Genomic DNA, 17002 nt, shown 5'->3' with positions numbered 1-17002 from the left:
TACGGGTTGTTTTTGGTATTTCCCCCCTGGCAGGAGGCAGTTTTCCATTTTTTTTAATTCAGGGAACCCTTTTTGAAAACTAAATATGCCGTTCCCCACCATAAAAGGGTATTTTGTTGACTTTGACCAGGTTCAAAACACGGTCAATTTAGGTAGGGGAAAACGTTTCGGGGCTTTCAAGTTTAGTATATTTGGGCCAAAAATTTTCAAAATAGGAATCGGGTTTTTTGGATACAATTAGGTCCCTGTGATGTCAAGCAGAGGAAAATTTTCATGTAAACATGAAATGTTGTTTTAAACCTTATTTGGGAATTTATAAAAATAATGCAAGGGGCCTTTATGTCTTCCACTAGAGAATGAATTCCCCTTTATTAGCATTTTTCATTAAAATCAGGCTTAAAAACCCTGAGCATCTTTTTTTCTTCTTACCCACGGGAGTGGCGTAATCTGGTGGGGGGACGGGTTTTAAATTGTAGGGAAAGTAGAAACTTAACGTAGAATCAGTCAAAACTGGGGGTTCGGTCTACAGTTGTACCATAATAAATCAACTATAATGTAAGTTTTTGTTTATGGGGGTTTTTTGTAAAACTGAATAAAAGGATAGGTTCAAGAATGCCCAAAATTTAATAGCCTTTTTTGCTTTGGGTACTGCATACTCGCTCATTTGGGTGGGAGTGGTTGATTTTATGTTAAGGTGATCCTTAAACCCCAGGGTAAGGGTTTGGTCCTCGGGGTAAAAACTATGTCCTAATGAACCACTATCCACTATGATTAATTCCAGAATGGGTAAAAAAATGTTTACTATAAGTTCGAACTTTTTTGAACTATAAAAGATTTTTAAACTTATCATAAGTCTTTATCACCCCCGGGTTTGAGGGGTGAAGTATATTTTTTAAAAAAGTTCCCAAGTTTTTTTGTTTCGGGGTTTTCGGAGACTTTTTGTTAAATGGAAAAGAAGTAAACATGTGTTTGGTAAACCTAGGGCGGGCCCATAAAAAGAAGCTTTTTCTCAAAAATCCCCTCGACCAAAATGAACAAGGAAAATTTTAAAAATTTAGTAACTTTTTTTAAATTTGTATCATTTTTTTTTTAACTCACTTTTCTCTTTTAGTGTTGACCCCTTTTGGTTAAATCTTTCGTTAAGGGTCCATTTCTCAGAAATTTTAAAAGTTTTTCACTTAATTTTGTGTGTTTTAATTTTTTAAAAGGATCCATTTTCAAAAATGCAGATAATTTTAAATTTTTTTTGGAAAGTTTTGCCTTTAGCTCACCGGGGCTCAGGGGGGCTTTTTGGATCTTTAAACCGTCCAGATTTTTTTTGTTACCTCTAGAGCATTTTTCAATCATATCAAAATTTTTCGGGTGTTGTCTAGGAATTGCTTGGATGATTAAAAATGGGTCATCTCAGATGAAAACTAGTCACAGGGGCTAAATATAGAAAAATTTTTTTACACTTTATTGGGTATGTTTTGATCCAATTCCTGGAAATTGTCGAAGTTTGTTTCATGATTTTTGGGCAAATTCGAAAATGGGTCACCGGGGGTAAAAAATAGGTAAAACCCCCCAAAAATTTTGGAAAAACCTTGTTAAATCCAGTGGGCATTTTTTTCTCAATTATCATCAAAATTGGTCAGAGCTTTCCTAGTTTTTTTGCTCGATGAGTTGAACAGGTCATCTCAATAAAAAAGGGAACGGAGCAAAAAAATGGAAAAAATTTCCCCTTAGTGGCACGTTTTTTCCAGATTCTGTAAATTTTTCTAAATTTTTTTAATATTTTTTTGCAAGTTGTTATGGGTAACCCTGGGGTCAAAAAATTAGGTCACACTGCCCAAATATTGAAAAAACTTTGTTAACACTCTAGGGTTCTCATTTTTGACTCAATTCTCATCAAACTTGGTCAGGTAATTGCTCTGATGAGTTCAATTGGTAAGGTGAGCGTTCTAGGGCCATCTTGGCCCTCTTGTTCAACTTAGTTTTTTAGCCCTGGTTAACCTTTTTATTAAGGTCCATTTTCTGAGTAACTGTCAAATAAACTTTCAAAACATGACACCTTTTCAGTTAAGCAGATATTTCTACAATTCATATTTAAGCTATGCCCCTTGACTTATTTTTATTTCCTTAGGTCACTTCTCAAGAACTGTCCAAGTTAATCACTTCAAACATTAAATACTTTTTCAGTTTCATGTGACTTCCTGTCATATAAATGTTGACTACTATCAAAGTTACGTTAGACTATGAAACTTTGAAACATTTCAGAAATGTACTTTACACAGAAAACTCAACACGATTTATTTATGTCTTTGGACAAAATTTTAGGGCCCCCAGTAAAATTCCAGTTTTTGGGAAATTAAAAAGCTTTTTTCATTCATGACCCCGTAAAAAAACCCGCCCAAATTTAATAATGGGATGTTTTGCCGACGGAAGGAGGGTTTATTTGAGGCAAGGTGGAAATTTCAACAATAAACCGTCCCCCAGTAAACAAGAGTTCTCTAGCTGGGCAAAAAAACCAGGGACTTCATAGAAAAAAAACCCCCCGCACAAAAAAATGTGCTGAGAAAAATGAAAAACCAATGTTTTTTTCCGAAAGGCCAAAAAAAAATAAAAACATTTCATTGAAGGGTTCTTTTTTAAAATATGGTTTTGACTTAAAAAAATTTTCCCTTTATGTAAGGCATCATTTTTAATTTTTTAAATAAATTAAATTATGATGTAATTGTTGCTTCAAAACTATAATGTTTTCCATTTACTAAGACAAGTTGTTACTTGTTACAACAAAGTCTGACAGAGAGCCATAAATAAATAACTGTATAATATTTAGGCAGCAATATATTTTGAAAAACATCACTTGAAAAGTGTAATGTTTGTGTTCATAGATCATTATTATGTTATTGTTATGTTCATAAATTATTAAGTTATTATTTAAGGGGCTTCCGTGGCCGAGTGGTTAAGGTCCTTGACTTCAAACCATTTGCCCCTCACCGCTGTGAGTTCGACTCCCAACAGGGACTTTGGATTCTTTCATGTGAGGAAGCTATCCAGCTTGCTTACGGAACATCGGTAGTTCTACTCAGGTGCCCGTTTGTACCTGAAAAAATGCACGGAGGGGCACCTGAGGTCTTCTTCCACCAGTAAAGCTGGAACATCGCCAAATGACCTATACTGTGTCAGTGTGACGTAAAAAACCCAAATCAAACAATAAAGTTATCATGTTTATAGAATATTATCATGTTATAGGTTATTATCATGTTCATAGATGATTATGTTATCATCATGTTCATAGATGATTATGTTTTCATCATATTCATAGATGATTATGTTATCATGATATTCATAGATCATTATGTTATTATCATATTCATTGATGATAATGTTAACATATTATCATGTGCATAGATAATTATGTTATTATCATGTTCATTGATGATTATGTTATTATCATGTTCATCAATTATGTTATTATCATGTTCATATATGATAATGTTATTTTCATGTTCATTGGTGATTATGTTATCATCATGTTTACTGATGATAATGTTATTATCATGTTCATAGATTATTATGTTATTATCATGTTCATAGATGATAATGTTATTATCATGTTCATAAATTATTATGTTATCATATTCATAATTCCTGGTTATTAGATTTTTGAATGTTGGTGGGCTGCATGAACAATTTCTGCTCTGAATAACTTGTCCGTAAAGGGATTTCCACCAAAGTTTCATAGAACTATTGTCTCCAAGTTCCCTGACATTGCCCAGGTCTAATGATTTTATCATTTTGGGCAAAATTATGGCCCATTTTTCACTCCATGCATTAAATTAATTTGTGTGTATCTATTTCTACATTTTTTGGGGGGATTTCATTAAAACTTTTGCAGGACTAATGTCACCTAGTGCCTTAGCACAAATTGTCAGTGTCTTTTGACTTGCCGCTGTTTTTATATATGTAAATAATTAAGAATACTCTCCTGTGTCCCCATCAATTATTGCAGAAAACCTGGTTTTGTGAAAATTATTGTATCTTGTTAATTCATGAATCTCTCTCCAATACTTTTCTCTTTGTTTTATGTGAAGCAATCAAAGAGACCTGTAAAGGTTATTATCATGTGATATACACGTATTATGTTATTTGTATATTTATTAGGCTATACAATCCATCAGTATTATAACCAGTTAATGCCTTAACTAGATTTTTTCTTTTGTTACATTAATTTGAATATTGGATATACAGTGTATGTAAATATTGTTATTTTTAGTACTGAAGCAGACTGTTTGCCTGTCTGTGTACGCTTCAACCTTGTGAAGCTAAAAGTGCCTCAGAAAGCTAAATGCTTAAATGCTTTTTCATGTATATCCATTCATCAATTATTTTATTCTTGGATGTGATTTTAGAATAACTATTATACATACATGTGTTCATAATGACATGTCTCACACAAGAATTAGGTCTCTCCTTCAAAGGTCAAGGTCATGCTTGTATGATACTGCGAATTCACTTATATTCGTGGGCATGAAATTTCGTGGTTTTATCAAAACGGGCATTTTCGTGGGTTCTTAAATTCGTGGATTTTCATTTTCTTGTAAAAAAAAAACAACAAAAAAACCTAATGAAAAGTAATCTTAAAATTAACCGTCGCGCATTTTTACTTACCGCGTGATATCGCACAGCGCTTGTCATGTTCATATCCTCTTGTATGTATGTGTTGCAATTTAAGATGATTTGTCACTAATTATTAGGTTTTTAGCTCAAAGGTCAAGGTCATCTTAAGCTCAAAGGTCATGATTATGAAAAGATGGTCACATGATGTGCAGAAATTTATTGTTCATGGATAGATTTTGAAATAATTCTTTATAAATATACTGCATTGTGAATAAGAACCAGTTCAGCAGCCAAGTTGTCAAGGTCATATTTGAACAACAAACATTTTGTTGCTGGAAGGTCAAGGTCACACTAAGACTTTGAATTTTAAAGTGAAATTTCATAAAAGTACATTGATGGTTGTGTCTAGTCATCAAGCCTGTCATTCAGTGACATATTTTAAAATAACTAGGCATTATTTTGAGGTACATTTGGAAAATTTGTTACAAGCAAACACCAGTTTGACAGACAAGTGATGCTTTTACTTAGATGTCAAAACAAAATAGTACATTGATGGTTGTGTCTTGTCAAAAATTTTGTCATTCATTCATTCATTCAATGGTGCTTCTTGAAATAATTGGGCACACAAAGATTATGAGAAGGTGTTTGTTAATGTGCCTTTATTCTTTAACACTCTTTTTTTATAGTAACTGCCATTTATAGGGCATAAAAGGTCTAGTTCCGTCACTAGGCCCAGTTTAGGGGGCATTTGTCTGATTCCAACCACACGTCTTGTACATATTATTTTTTCGTTTATTTCATATGATAATGTGTATTAAAAATACTTTGTACTCAGCTGTATATTGATTTGCATGCTAATTTTGAAACTTGGATATGATTGGAAAATATACATGTTTTGTATTTTATAGTATTTTATATCACAATTTTAAGCAGCCAATAATGTGTTCAGTTTATAAAACATTATATACACATGTTGTTTTTTTAAATTTCTCTACAGCATGCAGGGGTTTTTTGTTTGTTTTGTCATAAATTGACCTTTTTCAAACATAACAGAGTAAATATGTAAAGAAAGAAAACAGTTAAAAAAGGGTACTAGTATTTAAGTTTTGTTCAGCCATAATTTGCCATTTACATATTGAAATTTTAAAGCTGCATGCCTCCAGATGAACCAGACAAAAGTCAACCTAAAAATGATCTTAAACTTTAAGGAAAGTAAAAATATTTACAATTCAATAAATAATTTACATGTTATAGGCAATGTATGGCTGATTTTTCAGTACTTATCACTACATTTCTACTGCATGACTAATGCAGTAAGGGCTATTTTTGTTTATTTTGACATTTTATTTGGTACTGTTTTTATGGATTTAAAGTGCTGTTTGCAATATGTAAGTTACTTTGTTTGTTAACTTGAAAATATTTTACTTTTTAAAACATTTTCAAAATATGCATGAATCTGGAGGCATGCTGTGTAAAGTATTATTATACAACAAATTGATAATACCTATGTGTACTGTTCCAAGTTTGCCCTTTGGTTTAGTGATAAAATGAATATGTAAAACTGACATATGTTTGAAATATGGGTAAAAAGTGGTATATTCTTATCATCAGTACATGGAGGTTTTTCTAGAGTGATGAAATTAGTTCTTAAACCAAGAATCTGATGATTCTCAATACCTTGATATGGATAAATGATGAAACAAGATCTCTTTAATTTATTATTTAGTTGAGCTCAAAGAAATTAAGCAGTCCCATTGTGGTCAATTTCAGTAAAGCCAAACTTTCTGTTTTCCAAACAGCTGGACACCATCAGGAAAATTCAATCAAACTTACTTGACAAGTGTGGTACATTTACTTTTAATTGAAGACATGGTGCATTGGAAAGAAATCTCATACTGCCAAAGTATATTTATATGAATATCATGGATTAAATTATTATTTTTTTTTTAAAGGAAAATTTAGAAATGGCATTGGCATTGTTTGTGACATTTTTTCTGTTTTGAAACTATTAAAATGATACATGTACTAAAATATTCTAGCTTGACAATATTCTAGCTTGACAATCTATGTCTTGAAAACTTTATACATAATATGTTATGATATTTGTTACTTGTTCCCTTGTTCATTTAATGTTTACAGATATATATTTTATATATTTACAATTAAAATGCACGTTAACACTACTCCTAGTTAGTAATTTTTGTAACCTATTCATTAAAACAATGGCCAGCTTTTAACAGTTTGGTAAATTTCATTTGATTTTTGAAGCAGACATTGTAGAATTCACTTGAAGTTTTTTTATCCAATATGTGTGAAATGTTTGGATGATTTAGTGTCAAGATTGAACTAGAGCTATCACAGATGTGACCAAACGAAGTGACCTTCCCTATCTCTAAATACGGTGCATTTATTATTAGTTTTCAAGGTAACCATTAAACTAAGTCCAAGAAATATAGAGGTTATAGCTATAGCCTGCACACAGAATTGTCTGACATTTGACCTTCAAGTGTGACCTTGACCCATGAGCTAGCACAGCTACAGCACAGGCTGTGTATCACCTTGTTGAGGTGAACATTTGAGCCAAGTTTGAATAAATTCATTCAAGGGGTAATGGAGCAAACATGATGGAGATGGATGAAGAAATCAATGGACCAAGGCAACAAAGTGATTCCAGTTACAGCCCCATCTTCACATTATGTGGCAAGGATATATTACTTGAAATAATTCATACAGTTGAGTTTTATTTGAAACTATAACTGAAAAGGTCATATGGTGACTACATTGTGCAGCATCCTGTTGGGGGAAAAAACTTCAGTTGCCCTTCTATGTATTGCAGTCACAAGTTGGCACCTCATTTGAACTGAATCTTCCATAAGCTAGTTGGATAGATTGTAATTTTGGTCAGTTTCTTAAGTATATTACCATACAAGTAGTGTTTTGACGTCTTTTATCAGCATATATTTAAGTTTTGTCACTGGAATAATATGGCTTAGCGCATGTATAAATGATTTTGTCATGATTAATTCTCAAAAAAAAGAAGAAGAAATCAGCTTTATTTTTAAACAATTACAATGTATTTTCTTTTATGTGTCTGTCTGTCTATAATGAAATTCATTAATGTCTGAACTCATCATAACAGTGCCAGCAAGATCACAAGCATATTCTCATAGTTAACCCATTAGAAGTTTTTATAATTGCCCTGATATCTGAGTAGAACTACAGACCATATGTAAAGTAAAACTAGCTTGTAAGAATTCCATGTCACTACCAGAATGTCAATACCAGAATGTCACTACCAGGATGTCACTACCAGAATGTCACTACCAGAATGTCACTACCAGGATGTCACTACCAGAATGTCACTACCAGGATGTCACTACCAGAATGTCACTACCCGAATGTCACTACAAGGATGTCATACCAGGATGTCACTACCAGAATGTCACTACCAGGATGTCACTACCAGAATGTCACTACCAGAATGTCACTACCAGAATGTCACTACCAGGACATCATACCAGGATGTCACTACCAGGATGTCACTACCAGAATGTCACTACCAGAATGTCACTACCAGGATGTCACTACCAGGATGTCACTACCAGGATGTCACTACCAGAATGTCACTACCAGAATGTCACTACCAGAATGTCACTACCAGGATGTCACTACCAGAATGTCACTACCAGAATGTCACTACCAGGATGTCATACCAGGATGTCACTACCAGAATGTCACTACCAGGATGTCACTGGCAGTATAACAGAGTTAGGCAATTATTGATTCAAAAATTTCAGCAAAGCCATCAACATTCACGTAATATCTGAACAACTTTTGTTCGTATAAAGAAAATAAAACACAGTAATTTTTATCAATTTAATGAATACTTTGATTGAAGTGATTCAGTTTCACAAAAAATTGTAACAAAATCCTAGCCCTGTAAATAAAATGCCAAGCTTTCAATTCAGTATACAACATTTGGTAGAGATTATAAGAATCTTACACCGGCTGCCGGTACAGTCTGGAATATCTAGCTCGAGGGGAACTGTTTACGGCGGTAACAAGGCTCTGCCGAGTTTTCGCTAAACAGTTACCCGAGAGCTAGATATTCCTGTCTGCACCAATAGCCGGTGTTTGATTCTTTTTCTTGCATATTACATGTCAATTATTTTCAGAACAGAAATAACGAAAACTGATATTCTCATTATGCATTTTTTTCTTATAGTATGAACTTACAACTTCATTCATGACGGTAAAGTGACGTCATCCTAAGAAGGTACCATGTGTCTGTTTGAACTCTGTAAATCTACTGATCCACATTCCAGTATTTATTTCTTTATTCTCTAACTACTTTAAAAAACTACTCAGAAAAATATATGATGTAAATTCAATATAAAAATAAATCAACATCTCACTCTAAATCTATAGATTTAAAGTACTTGTCTTTACAATTCTTTAATAGAGAGAATAATTATTGCATTGTGCATTTTTGACATCAAATGGACAACGTATTCTGTGCAGTACTATTTTTTAACATTTGTATACCTGCATTGCAAAATAAACAATACTATGGACGGATTAATCTATCAACAATCAACTACATTCTACTTCATGTAATGGAGACACAGTAGCCCAACTACATGTTAAATGGAAAAAAAAAACTAACCTAAATACCAAGTTTGATGCCATTAATAGTTAATAATTCTATACACAAACAAACATTACAAAATTTAACAGTATTGGCTTTCCCACTATGTTCTTGATATCACTGAAAGTGCTAAAGGTTAAATAATACTACAGCATTTTAATCCCACATTTTTTGTGTATATTTTACCAAACCCTAACTATGTGTTATGACACTTTTGTCAGTTTGAGTTGGATAGCCCCACTTTTCTTCTAAGTAGAGGCAAAATATTATGCTTAAAAACTATAACAAGTGCTGGTTGGACCGAGTGATGCTCCCCGAATAGGTTTTGGACACAGGAAGGTATACCTCTGTAGTGTCAGAGTAATGTCACTGACGAATAGCTCAAAGTGTAAAAACAACCCTAATGTTGCGAGCGACACATCGTCTCAATAATGTGATCATTTCTGCAAAATAGTGTAGTACCGTATGGTACTGGTTACGGGAGTTGACGGAAGTTAACGGAAGGTTCCGGACCAACCGGAACGAGTGTGTTTAGTCTGACAGTTGGGCGCCATATTGTTGTAATATATACTCAGAAGAATTAGGCAATTCCTAGCTTGGCTACGATCCAGACGTGGAAGGTAAGTCGATTGTTTGTATTGTCAATCCCTTTATAATCAATCGCGACAGTTCTATATTGGTGGCAGCGGTAATTTTTACGAATTCCGTTCCGAAAGATAGACGCTACCAAAGGTCCATAATTTTACCGATTGTGTACGAATTTGCCCTCAAATTCTGCACTCATAGAACGAAGTCTACCTGAATTCTTGGTTTTGTTCATAGTGGGCCACTCTGCTTGAACGATTTAAACCAGAATTTCTACGTAGATAATCGTAGTTAAGCGGGAATTTGCCATCGAATTCAGCTTAGGTTAGACGTTGCCTGGAAGGACCAAATTCTTTGGAATTTGTTTATTTTTCGGATTTCCTTTTCGTTCTGCTGCCACTGGTACAGTAACTGATATATTTTGATAAACTCTATTTAGCTCTTTTGCCATATAAAGGGGGAGAAGATAGATATTGAGATTTATTTAGTTAAAACACATTTTAACTTGAATATTTCTCGGTATCTTTCGTTGTTATGGAGAATATCAATATAAAGGGAAAGTTCGAGATAGTTTCTCAGGAAGCAGAGGTTGTGCAACCACCCTTGGTTGCCATTAACTTTGCGTCTGAGGAAAGGCTACAGGCAATACCTAATGTGGGTGCAAGCCTAGCCAAGGCGCTCATTGCAGTGAGGGAGAGCTCTGGTATTATAACCAGGGAGATTTTAGAGGCTGTCTGTCGTCGCAAGTTCTCCCCTGAGATACTTGCTATGATAGACTTTAGACAGAATATGTCTCTGCCAGCTGAGAATACTGACAAGCTAGGCCAATCTAGCTTGGAGGTAGACACAGATGAGGACGAGGAGGAAGATATTCAGCCAAGTGCACATGATTGGTTGGAAATGGTGAAGGTGGTGAAAGCGGCAACCAATGTTCTGGCCGCTCACAAGCAGCAACAACGGTCATCTGTTTGCACCCTTGCAACAGATGACAAGGTTTTTCCACATAAAAATCTGAAGTTGATGACTCCTGCGGATTTTACTGCCAAAAAGTCAAAATCCACACACCCCCCTACCTTACCACTTCCAGACTATACCACCCCTAAACGTACCATACGTTTTGACCAGGTAGTGGATAGTGATTGCAGTGATGACTCTGTGTTCGCCAGGGCACCAATTGCCCATAGGCGTACTAGGGTTCGTAACCGGATATCTGCCTTTCCCGAACACTTATCATATGATGGTAAGAGTACTTGGGAACCGTTCTTTTTAAAGTTCACTCGCTATGTCCAACAAGGCGAGTGGACTGATGAAGAACAAGTTAGCTGCCTTGTCTGCTGTTTAGATGGTAAAGCGCTCGAGTATTATGCGCTTGTCTGTGAACAAGAAGGTCAGCTTACCTACAAGAGGCTGGTTAGCAAGTTGGCTGCCCGATTTGGCCAACATGAGTTGCCAGCTGCTGCACAGGTAAGTTTTCAGAATGCAGCACAAGAGACAACCGAGTCCCTAGATGAGTGGGCTGACCGAGTGCTCACTCTAAGTTATAGAGCTTTTAAGAAGCTGCCAGAGGAGTTTGTCACTGTCCAAACAGTGAACAGATTCTGTCAGGGTATGGTTGACAAAGAGGCCGGTCTCCATGTTTGCATGCAGCAACCCAAGTCTGTGCATGCAGCCATACAAATGGTACGCCAGTACCAGCAGGTGTACGCAGCCATGTATGGTGACCGGAAAAAACCGGAAAAGGTTTTTGCTGTTGCCTCCCAGCCATCACAGGAGCAGCAGGCAGAGGATATGTCAACTGATGATTTAAGCGAAGCCTTAAATGACCTGGAGCAAAGACTGACAAAAACCTTTTTGTCAGAATTGTCCCAACCCCGCAGATCAACCGGATGCTACAATTGTGGCGAAATAGGGCATTTCAAAAGAAATTGCCCTAAGCTTAACGACAACCATAAGTCGTTAAACAGGGACGGTGAAAAAGTAGGTCGTTTCCCGTCCCTGTCTGCAGACAAGACCTGCAAAATTAAAAAATCCCGGTTGGCTGCCAATTTCAGCCAATTAAGCACGGGGGGAGTCGAACCAGACCCTATTGTTGTCTGTCAGGTCAATTCCTCTTCCCAGTTTACCATGGGGGTCCATGTAGGGGATGTCCAAGTAACAGCAGTGGTAGATACTGCTGCCCAGGTGACCATCATTTCTGATAAGGTCTACAATTCCCTGAAGCACAAGCCCCCAAAGATAAGGGATGTCAAGCTGCAAACGGCTGGCAGGGAATTGTCTATGGCAGCCTTTGTAGCCGGTCCGGTTAAGTTGAAGGTTGGTCACCAGTGGTACCAGGTCAACATGTTTGTTGCCCCCATTGAGCAACAAATGCTGTTGGGCTTTGATTTGCTTCGTGATCCTGGCAAATCTGTGCTAGATATGAGCAAAGCAGAGATCTACTTTGATGGTATGCGCATCTCCCTAGATGTTCATTCATCCGATAGTCCTGTGGTATCCAAGGTCACGGTGTCTAAGAGACAAGTTATCCCTCCACACTCTGTGGCGAGAGTCCAATGCAGGTTACACTCTCCCCTGCATAGCTATATCGTGGAACCAGTGAACCAGAAAAAAAATCTGGCTCCCCGAGTGTTACATGAAGGCACTAACACCCCTGTGTTGTGTCTTGTTAATCCATCAGATAGCTACCGCCTTGTCAGGAGGGGAACAGAGATAGGGAGGGCATATGCCTTCAGTGAAGTTGTCAGGAATGAGTGTGATGTTGAAACATCTTTGCCCAGCAAAGTGTTTGAAACATCAGGTGCGGTTGGTCCAATACCACCACACCTGCAGGAGGTCTATGACACCTCTTGTGGCAGCCTTGATGAAGGTCAACGGATTCAATTAGCGCAATTGCTGATTGAGTTCCAAGATGTCTTCATCAAGGGTGAACTTGACCTTGGTGACTTCACTGATAAGGAACGTGATATAGATACCAAGGAGGCAAAGCTTGTGAAGCAAGGTATGAGGCGAAAGCCAACATGCTTTGCAGGGGAAGAAGAGGCCCAGCCTCAGGGAATGCTGAAGGCTGGGGGTGTACAAGATGCCACATCCAAATGGGCATCTGCTCCAGTTTTGATTAGGAAACATGACGGCTCTGTGCGTTATTGCATAGACTATAGGACGTTGAATAAGGTTACAGTCAAAGACGTGTATCCTTTGCCTTTAGTCGATGATTGCATGGACACATTTGCTGGCAGTGTTTGGTTTTCAAAATTGGATGCCAACTCCGCATTCTTCCAGTTGAACATCAGAGAAGGCTTTGGTTTGTGTGGTGCCCCAGCCACATTTGCCAGAGCAATGGACTTAGTCCTGAGAGGTTTGACATGGAAGACAGTCCTGGCATTTCTCGATGATATCATCGTGCTTGGACGCAATTTTGAGGACCATCTCTCAAACTTGCGGGAGGCTCTTTCGAGATTTCGGAGGCATAAGCTAAAGCTTAAGCCGAAGGAATGTATCTTCTTCCAACAAGAAGTAGAGTTTTTAGGCCGTAAAGTCGGCAAAGACAGCATTGCTATGACAGAACATGACATAGCAGTGGTAAAGGATTGGCCTGTTCCAAACAGTGCCAAGCAGGTACAGAGGTTTATGGGGTTGGTAAACTATCATAGAGTGTTTGTTAAGGACTTCTCTAGGGTAGCAGCCCCATTGTACGCCGTCACAGGCAAAGCCAACTTTGTCTGGGGCGAAGAACAAGCAGAGTCATTCAGGACTTTGAAGTGCTTGTTGACGCAACCTCCGGTGTTAGCGTTGCCAAATCAACAGGACGAATTTATCTTGGAAACGGTCGCTTCCAATGATTCGATTGGAACAGAGCTCTTGCAGGTGCAAGAGGGCCAAGAGAAAGTTGTTGCATTTGGTAGCTGTGCTCTTACCAAGGAACAACAGGGTTATTGCATGACCAGGAAAGAGCTGCTAGCAGTAGTTCGGTTCACCAAACAGTTCCGACACTACTTGCTAGGAAGACCATTTGTGGTCAGGACTGACCATTCTAGTCTGAGGTGGTTGATGAATTTCAGGGAGCCACAAGGGCAACTGGGGAGATGGCTGGAAGAGCTGTCCCAGTTTAACATGGTGTTGAGACATCGTGTGAGTCGCGAGCATTCCAATGCTGACGCAATGTCAAAAATACCACTGCAAAGTGGGACATGCCGAGGTGGAATTGCTGGTGCGCGGCTGGATCAGTTGCCTTGTGGTGGATGTGAAGATTGTAAAAAGGCCCATACAATTGGGTCAAGTTCTTCACAGATGTAGATGAGGTGGTACCGTTGGTAACCAAACCAGTGGAGTCTTCGGATTCCGGTTTAGGTGGCCAGCAGGGTACCAGGGTTTCTGTCATCTACGGGATTGATTTTCATGAAAACCAATCAGATGCAGATGGCCAGCCGGTCCTTGCCAATAAGGTCGGTGAGCATGGTCAACAGTCCCTCTCTGAAGGCCAAATCTTCAGTGGAGGGGAAGAGAAGGTAAGTATAGGTTGCGTTAGAGACCGAACATCTGATATCAGGGCCATTCCTGAAAATGTAGATGTTCCGTTGCTGGCACAGATTTTAGAGGATATTCCCTGCGGCCAGCAAGGATCTCGGTGCCCAGTGCCGGGATGTTTTGAGGATCTTACCCAGAGACATGCTATGGAGGCCCACCTCCCTGGCATATTCCAAATGTGTTTGACAGGTGAAAGCATTACGAACAGAAGGATTGGTGCTTTGAAGCTGGTGATCAGGTGGTTATTGGGGTCTAATAGCACTTTGTTTGACCTGGTAACTTACCTGGAGTGTGCTGGTGTTCCAGTTTCTCAGGAAACTTGCACCAGTAATCACAGGAAAGCAGCGAAGGAGTTCTGTGAGGTTCTTAGGGTACCCTTGCCCAAAGATCTCACCCCAAAGGTAAAAGGTAATGCTGTGACAGTTTTGTTGCAATGGCGCTGTCTACTGTCATTGATATCCATGCTGGAAAGACACCAGGAAGACAATCTGAAAGCCATGTTCAGCTTGTCAGCTGAGGAGTCCCAACTCCTTAGCTTTCCTAAAGTGTCTGACAGCCATTGAGTGTCTGGGTTTGAGGCTTGGCTGAAATTGGTACGGTTCAGTCAAGTAGGCCATGTTGTCCAGCCCTCTGGCATCATGGTCAAGTACCAGTACCGGTATGAACCGGGAAGCTCTAGTCTGCCCTTGGACTAGAGAGGCGTCAGTGCTTGGTTAACTTCCTGGAGCCACAGACCCCTCCTAAAGAATAGGACGGGGAGGAGTGTAGTACCGTATGGTACTGGTTACGGGAGTTGACGGAAGTTAACGGAAGGTTCCGGACCAACCGGAACGAGTGTGTTTAGTCTGACAGTTGGGCGCCATATTGTTGTAATATATACTCAGAAGAATTAGGCAATTCCTAGCTTGGCTACGATCCAGACGTGGAAGGTAAGTCGATTGTTTGTATTGTCAATCCCTTTATAATCAATCGCGACAGTTCTATAATAGTTGTAAAATCCGACTTCAAATAACAACGTTATGGGCCGGACATGATTTTGCTGCAAGGTCATGCTGTGACCTTGACCTCCAAGGAAGCGACCCAAATGTTGCCCGTGACACGTCGTCTCAATATTGTATTGTACGTATTGTAATATGAATACCCCCCCCCCCTTTTGTTTACCGTTATAGAACTCTTTCTTACACATGTAACACATCATTATAAATTACAAATGCTTTAAACAGTTAAAACCATAACATTGATAAGTTTTACTGGGTATGTGATACTCAGGGTATGCAGAGAAAGCTGTTTTTAAAAACACCGGCAAAATTTGACAGATCGTGAAAACTAATGACATTTCGTATTATCATATTTATAATTAACGGATATGATGCAATAAATGCATGTATACAAACTATACATTTCAGTGACAATATACCTTTTACAAATAGTTGATGACATGCATGGTGACTCTTTATTTCTATCAGGAAATGCAAACTTAATTTACTTTCATTTTGTGTCAATTGTGACGTCACAGTGCATGCTTGGTTTTGACTAAATTCTTAATCAATTCCGGAACAGAATGTTTGGGTTAAAAAGTACTAAATTAGGTAAATAATATTGGTTACTTAGACAACCAGATATGGGGATTTTATTGGAAATCGTCGTGGCCTGTTCGGATCTATTTTCTTTTAGATGTAGGAGTCGAACGGCTAGCCATTGGTCGATATGGAGGGCTTTGGCGCCAAAATGGACGTTCCGCAATCTGAGTGGATGAGAGCGTTAGCTGTGCTTAGGTGCCCAATAATATACAAGTTCCTAACGCGGGGAATTTCAATATATTGCCGGTACGGTGTTATCCTTCAGCTTACTGGATTCGGTCACTGGAGAGATCATTTAAGTCTAATCATTTTACTTAGTTTCTTTTTACTTGGTTAATTAATAGGAATCCTCAGTTAAACGTTATAGATCTACGACAAGTTGATACTAGGCATCTACACTGGATACAACTTACAAGAGCTGAGCTTTATTTCATCACCTAGTAGATCCTATTTTCTGAATTGGAGTTCATGATGGAACGAATGTAACTAACATTAACTAACATTTACTAACATTTACTTTTACTAACAATAACTAACAGTCATCATTTTATTGATAATTTATTTATAGATTCTACTTCATCTTACTACACATCTTTAGATTACTTAATAAAATAAATCATTTTTTTTTTCTTAAAACAAGCTCTTTGTAGTTTATCTGAAATTATTCTATCAAGGCACCCACAGGTCGGAGTTTTCCCCTCTAGGTTCGAACAACGGCTATCTTTCCTTCCCCCGAAAACATCACACTGGTGTCAGAGAAGTGGGATTTTGATATATTTTCAAAATTACGGACCAATTTTGGACGTAGAGATTATTTTGGACTGGGGAGGATTAGAGAGATAAACTTTGGAGAAAAAGGTTCTAGACCCGTTCGACGTCGCACACCTGTTTGGATCCACACACCCGTTCTGTTCGGATCCGCGCACCTGTTTCGACGCCGTACACCCGTTCGATTTCCGTGCACCTGTTCGGATCCGTGGACCTGTTCGACGCCGTGCACACGTTCGGATCCGCGCACCTGTTCGACGCCGTACACCCGTTCGATTCCGTGCACCTGTTTCGG

The 17002-nt window shown here is 38.1% G+C and overlaps 1 protein-coding gene across 2 annotated transcripts in view; it reads right to left on the bottom strand.

The window, feature by feature from the left end:
* The window catches only part of LOC132722763 (uncharacterized), a 451280-nt gene that overhangs the window by 93704 nt on the left and 340574 nt on the right, over positions 1 to 17002 (bottom strand). The window lies entirely within an intron of this gene.

Source organism: Ruditapes philippinarum, unplaced genomic scaffold (assembly GCF_026571515.1).
Source record: "Ruditapes philippinarum isolate M1 unplaced genomic scaffold, ASM2657151v2 ctg363_1_1_1_1, whole genome shotgun sequence".
Lineage (NCBI taxonomy): Eukaryota > Metazoa > Mollusca > Bivalvia > Venerida > Veneridae > Ruditapes > Ruditapes philippinarum.
The sequence above is the reverse complement of the archived record's forward strand: the minus strand, read 5'-3'. Positions and strand labels throughout refer to the sequence as shown.